Raw genomic sequence first — 12,442 nt, 5'->3', positions numbered from 1 at the left:
CAGAATAAGGATCGCAAATCTTCTCGTCAACAAGAATACATACAACACAAGTCGTGTGAGGTACAATACTTAAAGCAATATAATGTATTTAGCTTTTAAAACTCGATGAGTCACTTGACGTGACACAAGTTTTATTTACGGTGTGTTTATTTATTTTATTAGTTAACTACCCATTCATTGGTTAAATAAGGAATATTGTTTTTTAATATAATTCAAAAAAATATGCCAAATACTATTTATTAGGTAGGTATATGTAAATATTTGTGAAACCTCTGCAAAAATGAAGAATAATAATTTGTAATAATAGTTTAAACTACTCACAAGTAACCGATAATTAACTAACGATATAAAGATTGGTTTAACTGGCCTCCAGTTAGCAAGTTATTTAGTTAAAAACTTGTGTTGCTCTCGACATTACCACCTACCCGCTTTAGTTCATAGATTTTTGTTCACCATGTTTGTGTGGTACCCTCTCTTACCTAGATTTAAGTTAAATTAATATTGTTTTTCTCTATAAGTGATTTTTTGTAAATCTTTTGAGAAAATAAATATCTTAAACCATAAAAATGAAGTAAAACGTAGGAACTACTTAACTTCATACAAAATACGTTCCCAAAAAAAGATTCTATCACGCGCAATGAACTGATATTTATAGTACATTGTATCTTAAGGACGGTAAATAAGGAATTAGACTGTCGAAGTCGAAGAGTCGATGTTCGTAATGTAATTCCAGTACCGCCCGTGCGACATATAATGTTTTTCATCACATTTGGTAAAATAGTACATTTGTAAGACAAAAAATATTATTTTTAGGTTTCAAAATTGCCGATACCGCTGGCGCAGCTCCCAGGCAGCGCCAGCACCCCGCCGCTGCCACCCCTCCCTGCAACAGCGTGCCCGAGCTGCATGTTCTCGTGCTCCACGTTGAGCAGCTGCACGTCCATCAGTACGCGCAAGGCGCAAAAAACAGCTCATAAAGCCCTTAGGCGTTATACGCAAAAAGGGCCCTTAGTCTTTATTTAGGGGATTGCAACCAAGTTGTGATGAAAAAACTTTTTCACTTCTCATGCTCTAAAAGTAGGTCAATATAGCCTTACGAGGCGGGAGTAAAGTGAGTACTTTAGTCCCTAGAGGTAAAAGTATTTTTTTTATTTTATTATTTTTTTAATTTACTTCGAGTGACTTAGATAAACTCAAACAGCCAGTACTTGCTTAGTTTTTGGCATAAAATAAGATTGGGTGTGGACCATTTTCATGACGAAAATATTACGTTCTTAGTCTACGTGATCTTAGTTCTGTGCTTTTTCCGCATAGAAGGTGGCGCCATTCTATTTATTCCAGTTTGTGTGTATATGGACCATTTCGCCGATGCGATTTTTTTATATCTGTGTCTGGTTGGGAAAAAATACTTATCGCGAAAACTTTGAAATTGCTGTAAAGCGTAAATCATAAACAGAACCATAACAGATCGGAATGGAGAGATTTACTGGACCAGGCTAAGGCCCACCGGCGGCTGTAATGCCTCAGATGATGATGACGTAAATCATAAAAGATTAAAATAAATTGATTATTCTCACAATCTCGTCAAGTGATAGTGAAAATTATGATGTCGAGCAAAGAACAAAAGACATAATTAATAATCTTTTGCGGCCGAAATCTAGAAAGATTTATTTAAAAACCTATGAAATATTTATGGACTGCAGAATAAGAAACGCATTAATTCTGTCACAAAAAGCGTTTTCTCGCAATCGAAGTGAAAAATTGAGTTTTCACCTCGAGACTAAAAGTCAATATAAACCCTCGGATAAATAGACACCCTCGCTAAAGCTCGGGTCCCTCGATAAAAAAATATACTATTAACATTTTATTACGTGTGCACTGCGATAAAAACCTATTAGTTGGCTTATCTGTAGTTTAGCTTAGATGTAGATTGAAGTTTGAAAAAATTGAAAAGCGGGAAAAATTATTTCGGTATTTTTGGTCTAATTTTCGGTACATTAATTTTACTCCTAGGCAAGAGTTGTGAAGAGCAAAAGCTTGCCATGTTCTGTTTTCAAATAAAAATTTTAAATACCCGAGCATGTTTGAGAAAAAAATACTAACCGCAGTGAGCACGGTCAGCTCGCCGAGCCACTCGTTCAGCAGCGCCTCGGGGTCGTCAGCGGCGGCGCCCGCGCCTGCTTCCTCTACCAGCGCCATCTGCAACGTACACAGCAGCACAGTAAGTGACGTGACAAGCGTAGCATGGAACAAATACATATAAAAGGAATTTTCATCTCTCCTGTTCGGAAAGTTTAATTTTCATGGGTAGATAGCCGGGTGGAAAATTGCGTTTTCATCTCTAGGGCGGAAAGTATTTTTTTTATTAAAATTCGACTAGCCACGGAGTCGAAGATAATTGAGTTACGTCAATGACACTTTTTTTTCATCGCACTTGCTTGTAAACAGTGTCGTAACATGCAGGCTACCTTGGTTGCAACCCCCCAAATAAAACCCTCGACCTTAATGTGCTTGTCATGAAACCCTTGGTCGGTAAATGAGTCATTGCGCGTACTAAGTAATTTGCTTGCCATGAAGCCCAAGGTCGGTAAATGAGTCCGTGCCCGCACTGATGGTGCTGCACCGTGCCCGTGCACGTGCTGCTGCAGGACCACATGCACACGCACGTTGCGGCGCATGCTGCGGGGGGGGGGGGGTGCTGCCAAGGGCGCAGGCTACGGTATCGCCAATATTTGGCACAATTATATTTTTTTTTTAGAAATATAAAATTTTACTCGCAAATGTGATGAAAAACATTGTATGTCGCACGGGCGGTACTAGAATTACGAACATCGACTCATTAAAGCCCTCAGTTTTCGACTTCGGGCTGCTAATAGACTCTCGTTCGTAATTCCTTATTTACCGCCCTTAAGACACAATGTACTATTTCACGTTTCGGCATGGCCTTCTAGATGCACGTCGTGACCAAGGAGTTTATATACAACACTGGGTTGAACGCCGTACATCCGTTTAAAACAAGAAATTTGATCTTTATTACGTCACGAACATATTCCATCTCTTTCTTTAGTTAGGTTAAGAAAGAGATGGATGTCATTCGTGAAAAGTGAAAGAAAGAAATGGAATATATAAGTAATAAAGGTCAAACTTCTTCGTTCGGCGTTCTACCTCCAGTTTTGTAGGTATATAAGCTCCTTGGTCGTGACCAACTCGATTTTTTTTTATACTCGGCCGTGACAAGTGGCCAGATTGAAAAGGTACCGTTGGAGGTTGGATATAAGTAAATTCAATTTACTGAATACTGAAATTTAATTTAATGTTATTCTTATTTTTTTGTACTATTTTACTTTTGCAGATCTCAATCTCAGCAAAAAAAAACAAGGAGATTATTGAGATCCTAGAGGTATAAAAGTAGTAAGCATAAAAACAAAATCATTTTTCAAAAAATAAGAAGCCGAGAAACGCACAAAGGAGGGAGAAAGACTTTTGACTATTCCAGCAGTGGGAAAAAAGACTGTGAACTGTTTAATGATATCAGACTAAAATTATATTTGAAACAAGGCTCATACGATAACATCAATCCACTATTTTTATCATTAAAATGTATATGTTCATCAAATGACGCCGTCAAGTACTTAGGAATAGAACAAAAGAAAGAGAAATGAAAAATAATGAATGGATGGGCCAGGTAACAGCGGTAAAATTGTAAATGCCTGCTAACTTTTTTTGTTTAGCAGCAAAAAAAACCCTGTAGGTGATGTTTATATTTTTTTAGAACAGTACTTATTTCTATACGACGGTGAATCAGAAATAATGAGCAAATGTTAGAAGTGGCTTTTTGTGATGACTCCTCGACTTACAAATAGCTATATTACAATATATTAAAGGACTAAATTTAAGCAGGAGCCAACAATAGAAAGAGCACGTGCGCGTCAAAATTACTACTTGTCCGAAACGGGGTTCACCGCGGGGTGTTAAAGATGTTTCTGCAAAACAGCCGTGCTATTGCTATGCGAAGAAATAAATAGGCGAGGAAAAAAAACCAGGCAAGCATGATTCATACGAGTAATCATCACCTATGATTACGACGCAGTGTATTGTGCGTGCAGTGGTTTGAAATTCTCGATGTGTACTCATACAATGCGACTTATATGTGACTGACAATATCTAACTGAACGAGTGGCATTGAAAGTGAAGTGACGACGAACGGAGGCAGAAACGTAGTGGGGTTACGTTACTTACTAGTGGAATCTTAGTTATTGGCGTGCTTCGATACAAGAATTTGACAGTTTTTGAGCAAAAGAATTATACAAGGCTCCGGAGCTATACCCTGTCTATTTAACAGAGTTAGCAAAGCGTTCTCTCTGTTGCACTTTTGTATGCAAATGAAAGGGACAAGAAACTGTCAGTGGGCGTCAACAATCGCACGTCGATGGCGGGCTCGGCTTACATGCCGTTTGTTGGAATATTCATAATATTTCTCGTGATTTTTGTTTGTAGTTAGAGGCACCTCAAATAATTAACTTATTGATAACATGACATTTTCATGTCATGTTTATTCATCTATTAATCATAATTATGTAATTTACGAGCCGGGTAAAAATTAGTAACCAAAGATAAGCACTAGAAAGCGTCCGCACCGTACGAGAGACAGATGTTTACTAAATTTTGATAAGCATGTAAACCTATCTTGTGCCTGCGCATCGTCCTTATTGCTGACCAATTACGTGCATTCTCTGTTTTCTAGTACTAACTCTGTTGAATAGACAGAGTATAGTAGACTCCGCTCCAATGTAGAGCCGGCCGAACGCCCCGGTATCCCGGAGGGTCGCGGGCGCTCGCTGCCTCATCGTCTACCTAGCTTCGTTAGCTTTACACGTGTTATAATTTAAAACACGTGTTAATTTCGCAAAAGGGGAGAAACGCAGTTCCCTATTAGTAACCTTTTTAAGTAATTCATTACGTATTATAAGTTATACTCTTTTTGCAATAGTTAGCGCATTCTTACGTCACTGAATTATTGCATTTTTTATGACTATGGACCGACAAGATCTTCGAGTTTTCTAATACGGTATTTGACAACTCCTGAATTTGCCATATTCTAAACATATACATAATTATAAAAATATAGATATACATATGGCCAATGTATAGCAAAAGACGTCATGACATGACGTGACGTCACATGCAAGTACGAGTATGTCTTTCTCGGTCTAATCTTGAATTTCAAACCTTTGTAACTCTGTTATTTGTAAAGGTAACTAAGAAGGTAAGATGAGAATGCTCTTCTCGCGTGGCTCAAACATAATATAAGTTCTAGGGGGTTTATTAATTGTTTATATAGGCAGTGAATAAGAGTCAACATTAAACCGAGCAGAGTGAGTTTATAGCAATATAAACTTTAAACGTGCCTACTGATAGGTACTATCGTAAGCTTCATGTTAGACGACCTACTTGATGATACGATTATATCCGTTTACGCAGCGAAAGGTCGTCAGTCCGTGTTCTGCAGCTCAGAGAAGAACATCACAGAAATTATAATATCTACCAACCACTATAACGTAATTCCACCAAAAATATTTCGTGTGGGATTGCGGCCAATACTCACATATCGGTAAATAAAGTTATCAAATCCTAGAAAAAACCCTATACTTAATGTGGGGTATCTCTGGATAGGTTTTTTACCATAAACCATTGGGGGGTTGCCTAGACGATTTTTCGATTCAGTGATCTGTTTGCTGTTGGGTGGAAAAATTAAAAAAAAATCAGATGGTAGTAAGTATATCAAATTTACAAAAAAAATATTAACGGCTAAAATAACTTGAGAATTATTAGTAGTTTAAGAGTAAATAGCAGCCTAGGGTAAAAAATATACCTAAACTTGGAAGATTCCATACGTACACAATACGAAATCCTTAGAAAAATATGGCTTGATTTTCTCGTAACGCTATCTTCGGTGTGTCCGACACGCTCTTGGCCAGTTTTTCTTATTTGCCATTGGTTCTTGGTAGGTAGTTGAGCGTTTTCAAAAAAAAGTGTACCCTTTCCTTTTTTTTTATTTTGGAAAAAATATGGTTTTTCCTACTCAGAATCAAGAGCACAATCGATTCCGATCGTTTAAAAAAATGTCCCCATTTTTTCATACAAAATTTTATGAGTCAGTTTTGTCACGCCCATACTGAGTGTATGAAAGAAACGTCGCAAAACTGTCATTTTTTTGGGGACATTTTATTAAACAATCGGAATCGATTGTGCTCTTGATTCTGAGTAGGAAAAACCATATGTATTGCAATATTTCAAAAACAATGAAAGGGTGCAAGATAGATAAGATAAAAGGGTAAAGGGTGGTTTCCAAAACGCCCAATTACATAAATGTTCTCTCATGAAGTTCACTTGGTTTGAATATAATAAGCCAACTAGTAACGCTCTTGAATTAGATGAACCTGGAGTTCCTACCAAAATCAACTATTTATAAATACATGAATGGCTTGCATGAAATGAATGATTAATAGTGAACCATAAAACTGAAGTTGTGTCAGCGGAAAGTCGTGTAATCGCAGGCATTGCCAGTCAGTCAGGCACGTCGGCCCTTAGCATTAAGTTTTTGTTACAAGTTATAATACCAGTCATAACCAGGAAGGAAAGCTAGGCCACAGTAACCTTACGTAACGTCTATCACAGTGTATCTATGCACCATAGGCTGCTATGTCTCAAGATTAAACTGATATCTACAAAAACCATTAGCCAAAACAGTACCTATAATTGTACCTAAAATGGACGATGACTGGGTTAAAAATATATTATTCTATTTAGTCCGGCAGTTCGATTATGGAAAAATATGGTTCACGTATTTTTTGGTGTATCAAATTATTAAAAATCCACAAGGGTAGATCACCAAACTGCCGGAGTAGGGGCTTGTGACGTCACTATTAGGTAAAAATCGAACCATAATATAGTGAAGTCACTCGAAACTTCTAAACACTGTGTCCTCGTAATTTTTCATGCTCGTAAACTTGGTGTTTATGCTGGATCTAAGCGACATAAAACCTTTTTATATTTTAGTGCATAAAGTAAAGTCTTTGTCTAAGACCAAAATACTTAATCAGGTGTCAACAGCCGCAAACATAAAAGTTTCTAAATATTTTTTAATAATTTTCATTTTATATAAAACTAAAAATCAATCAAAATAACTGAATAAAACTAAAATTTATAATTATACAGCAAAAAAAAAATGTACTTATAATTATATATGAAAAACCAATACTAATTGAATAATTTTTCTATTGTTTCTATTTAATTTCCTCTCAATCGAAGGGAAAAGCAACGTAAAACTCGAGCTTTAAATCTATTATCCCCTCGACGAGTCTATCCATCCCGCATCCCGTATCGGCTCGGGTGGCTATATGAACGTCACGGTTAAAATGGCTCGTTTTATGCTCTTGTTCTACAATCTAGTATTAATAACGTAAGTGACGGACTAAACAGTTTTTTTTAATCATCTAGCCTATTACAGGTGCCACGGTAAGTGCTTATAATTTGTCTATAAAATGTATACTACAGTATAACGTCTCAAACTTTCGTGATTTTCACTCATAGTCAAAATACCACACACAGGACTTATCACGCTAACAGACACGAGTAATATTTACCTCGACGTATCGGCAATATAACAGTGGCCGTGGTCACGAGTAGACTGAAGTGTGGGGTATCAAGTCTGCCTAGCAGCGCGAGTCCTTCGAACTACCCGCACTTAGTCATTTTTATTATTTGTCACCTCATCACACCGACACACAACACTAACAGTTCAACGTCCGATCGTCCCACAGAACATTAATCCCGACGCCGACACTTATTTATAACAGGATTCCACGAAGATGAAAGCTTATATATATATTTATTCGACTGGATGGTAAACGAGCAAGTGGGTCTCCTGATGGTAAGAGATCACCACCGCCCATAAACATCTGCAACACCAGTAGGGCATACAAATTATAAATTAGCTTAAAATTTTCAATCCTACCTTGTTACAAACTATGGTTATCGCGGACATTAAGAGAAGTTTCCCTGCCGGCCGCGCGGCCGCGTTAGGTATTCGTTGGATATTGCTGTCTTTATCGCTCGTGACATAAGCGCTCGCAGCCGTCCCCCCATGCCTTCCGCAACGACGTCCGTAATTAATATCGAGAAAGCTGTAGGCTAGGGTAAGATTTGGGCGGTTGAATTTTGGGTTTCGTTGTCCTCAAATTATACGAAAAGTATAGCACAGAAATCAATGATATTTTACAATCAAGATATTCATTATATTCTCTCTGTAGTTTTTCGATTATTGTAAAAATGCTTCATTAGTCTGTAATTCTCGTGCAAAGTTGACATCTTTTTTCTGTCGACTTTTGAGCTCCTGTAATTCTGATATTACATTTATATGAAATTCTGAAAAACCACAGGCATAGATAATTACGTCTAGTCCATACTTACAAAATTTCAGAGACCGGGACTACGTTTGTATAGAGAATGGAACGAAGAGACTTCTCTTAAGCTTTTATCTCATTTGCACTCACTGTCTATAATGCCGGGCGTGGCCTGTAATACGAGCAAAAAATTAAAACATAGATCGTCCTCGTCAAACTGAACAACATTAGATCAGCGACTTTTAAAAATATTGGAGTCTTTGAATTGTCCCTTTTTCATACAAATTAAATACTGCTATCAATGTACCTACGCCATCCTAGAACACAACTGACGTCCCTGTCACGCTACAAACATCAAGCATTTTGCTTTACATTGCTTCTTTGAATAAAATTAAAAGTGTAATAAAAATTAAAAAAAAACTAATTATTTTTAAAAGTTGCTGAACTAATGTTGTTCAGCTTGACGAATATGATCTATGTTCTAATTATTTTCATCACACTTGCTCGTAAACAGTGTCGTAACATGCACACTACCTTGGTTGCAACCCCCAAATAAAACCCTCGACCTCAATGTGCTTGTCATGAAACCCGTGGTCGGTAAATGAGTCATTGCGCGTAAAAAATTTCTTGTCATGGAGCCCAAGGACGGTAAATGAATCAGTGCCCGTACTGATGGTGCTGCGCGCGCTCCTGCAGGCCCACACGCACACGCACGTTGCGGCGCATGGAGCGGGAGGGGGAGGGGAAGGGCGGTAGGGTCAAGAGCGCAGCCTAAGGTATCGCCAAAATTTGGAACAATTATATTTTTTCTTTTAGAAATATAAAATTTTACTCGCAAATGTGATGCAAAACATTTTATGTCGCACGGGCGGTACTAGAATTACGAACATCGACTCATTAAAGCCTCGCTATTCTAATAGGCTCGCGTTCGCAATTCCCTATTTACCGCGCTTAAGACACAATGTACTATTGCTCGAATTACAGGCCACACCCGTTATATACGAGTTTGTAAGAGATAAATGAAACTACATACGAGTACATATATGGTTATTTTAGTCGGTTTCGTATTAGTCAGAGAGTCTCAAGAAAAGGACATAATATACGATACGATGATACTGTATGTATTCTACTGTAGCGCATGGCCAATAATAGGTAGACTCAGTATGGAGTGCAATATCGTTAGTAGATCTCTTCATCGCGTCAACAGGCCCTTGGGTCAGAGCCCTTGCGCTCATATTATGTCGTTGAAATGCATGTCAAGTAGGCAACTATCTAGTTGGGTTGTTGGGTATGTTGCTTATTTAATTAATTAATAAGTGGGTATATTAAAATACAAGGAATGTTTTGGCGGTGCCAAGAAAGTTGCAATCTCCGACGTAGAAATTTGCGCCAATCAAATTTCAAACAACGTTTTAACTAAAACTCAGTTCCGGCCAATAATTGGACCGGTACTATGCAGATCCAGGTTTTGTCAACAATATCTAAATTGCTTTGCCGGTGGGCCCGAATGTAATCGCAAGTTGATGATTAAAGTTACACAACACATCGCGTATCCGTGGTGTAATGGTACACATAATGCATCAGGTTAGCTTTCTCCGAAAATAAATAGTCCCGTTTAGTGGGGGAAAGTGTAGCGTCAGTTGTGGAGATAGATTAACAGCGTCAATTCGATGTGCATGGCCATCAATAAGCGGGCTCATGCGGGCGCTGCGCCGGGGCACTGCAGGGCTACTACGAAACTCGAAACTCGAAACTCGCTTTCGTATTAAATAGTATAAGTGTCAGAGGGACCGCACGACATGAACTTCGAGTTTCGAGTTTCGTAGTAGCCCTGCTGGGCCCATTCGTCCGAGGGACTTTAGTCGCCTTCGTGTAAGTATAGCATAAGTTTTACACGCAATGCGAATTACTAGGTATCTATGAGTGAGATAGGTACATTTCTCGTTTAATGCTGTCGCATATCTATTCGATAGCTTTTAATAGAGAACCTGGCTGTGTACGAGTAGGTAACACAACACATGCACATCTGCTGCCTGTAATTGTATAGTACGACCTGCAAGTTTTAGGGTTCCATACCTCAGTTGACAATAACGGAACCCTATTTCGCATAGAATTGTCATTAATTCTTGATTTCACTGAAATCATTAAAGAAGAAATCATAAAAATTAAAGCTTGCGTCCAGAAAAATATAATTTACACAAATAATCCGTATTATCCGTATCAGTTATTGTTTTTGATATTTTCCCTCGTAAAAAAGTATGTGTACTCGTACCATACATACATACTATATTACATTAGATCTTAAAATCTCGTACAAAAATGTTATTTACAGGTAAAGAACATTTATACTTAAATTAGATTATAAGTTTATAGATTTCAGGCAAACTTTTATGAATAGACATAATTATGTTCTCTATGGTCTTAAAACAACTTTATAATATACATCACACAAAATTGTTAGTATTTGAGTGAGCACGAGTCCGACTAACACTTGGTCGATTTTTATAAGCTTTCATATCACATCCATCCATCCATCCCAGCCTATATACGTCTCACTGCTGGGCACAGGCCTCCTCTCAGAACAAGAGGGCTTGGGCCATAGTTCCCACTCGGGCCCAGTGCGGATTGGAAACTTCACCCGCACCATTGAATTGCTTCGCAGGTTGTGCACGTTTCCTCACGATCTTTTCCTTCACTGCAAAGCTCGTGGTAAATTTCAAATGTAATCCCACACATGAATTTCTAAAAACTCAGAGGTGCGAGCCGGGGTTTGAACCCACAACCCTCTGCTTGAGAAACGATAGGTCAAACCACTAGGCCACCACGGCTGTTCATATCACGTAACTTGCAATAATTCTATAAGTAATGTCTCAATAAGTAGCTTTAAACCTGGCCTAACGTGGTATAACGAATGTGAGGTGAATTTTTTTGGTTATGTATGTAAACACCTACTTTATATTTTTAGCTTTGTATAATTAAAAACGCAAAGAAAACCGGCCAAGTGAGAAGAAGAGTTGGACTCGCGCACCGAGGGTTCCGTAAAAATTTGCAGGTACGTATCTATTTATGAATATCCAGTTCAGATTTCAAAGTTCTAGACCAACAGGAAATACTCTATTAATTTTGATTCCCCTGACAAAGTGACGGATCACTTTGTTATCCGTCCGTCTGTCCATCCAGGTTCCGTTTTTTCCTTTTGAGGTACGAAACCTTAAAAACGTTCAATCGACATAACTTTACAGACAATGAAAAAAATCAGCCAAAAATTAGAAAAAAATCAGTATGGTAGTAAGTAAATAAATAAAAAAAAAAATAAATATCACGGGACAATTTACACCAATTGACCTAGTTACAAAGTAAGCTTAGCAAAGCTTGTGTTATGGGTACTAAGCAACGGATAAATATAATTATAAATATACATACTTAAATACATATTAAACACCCGAGACCCGAGAACAAACATTCGTATTTTTCATACAAATATCTGCCCCGACACGGGAATCGAACCCGGGACCTCAAGCTTCGTAGTCAGGTTCTCTAACCACTAGGCCATCTGCTCGTCAGTATATCAATCTTTCAAGGAAACTATAACGGCTAAGTTTGCTTGAGAATTATTAGTAGTTTATGATTAAATGGCAGCCAAAGGTATAAAATCTACCTAAACTTGGAAGATTCCGTATAAAATACGAAATCCTTAGAAAAATATTAAGTACTTATTTTTTTCGCAATGGCTACGGAACCCTATTTTGGGCATGTCCGACACGCTCTTGACCGGTTTTTTTTTTAATTTTTGAACCGATTCAAAGCAAACAAACACTAGAACCATAACAAATTAATGAAAACCCCATCCATATCGGTTTTAGTCGTTCCTAAGGTTAGCACGAACAAATGCTCAGATAAACAGACAAACCGACAAACAGACTAATTCTAAAAAACACTGTTTTGAGGTCTTCTGCGCTAGTAAATACTTACCAAGTTTTTCTTAAATAATTTCAATGCAGAGACATCGAACAGTTACAGGTTACTGTTTAGTTGTA

This window comes from Choristoneura fumiferana, chromosome Z (assembly GCF_025370935.1).
Source record: "Choristoneura fumiferana chromosome Z, NRCan_CFum_1, whole genome shotgun sequence".
Lineage (NCBI taxonomy): Eukaryota > Metazoa > Arthropoda > Insecta > Lepidoptera > Tortricidae > Choristoneura > Choristoneura fumiferana.
Note: the sequence above shows the minus strand (reverse complement) of the source record.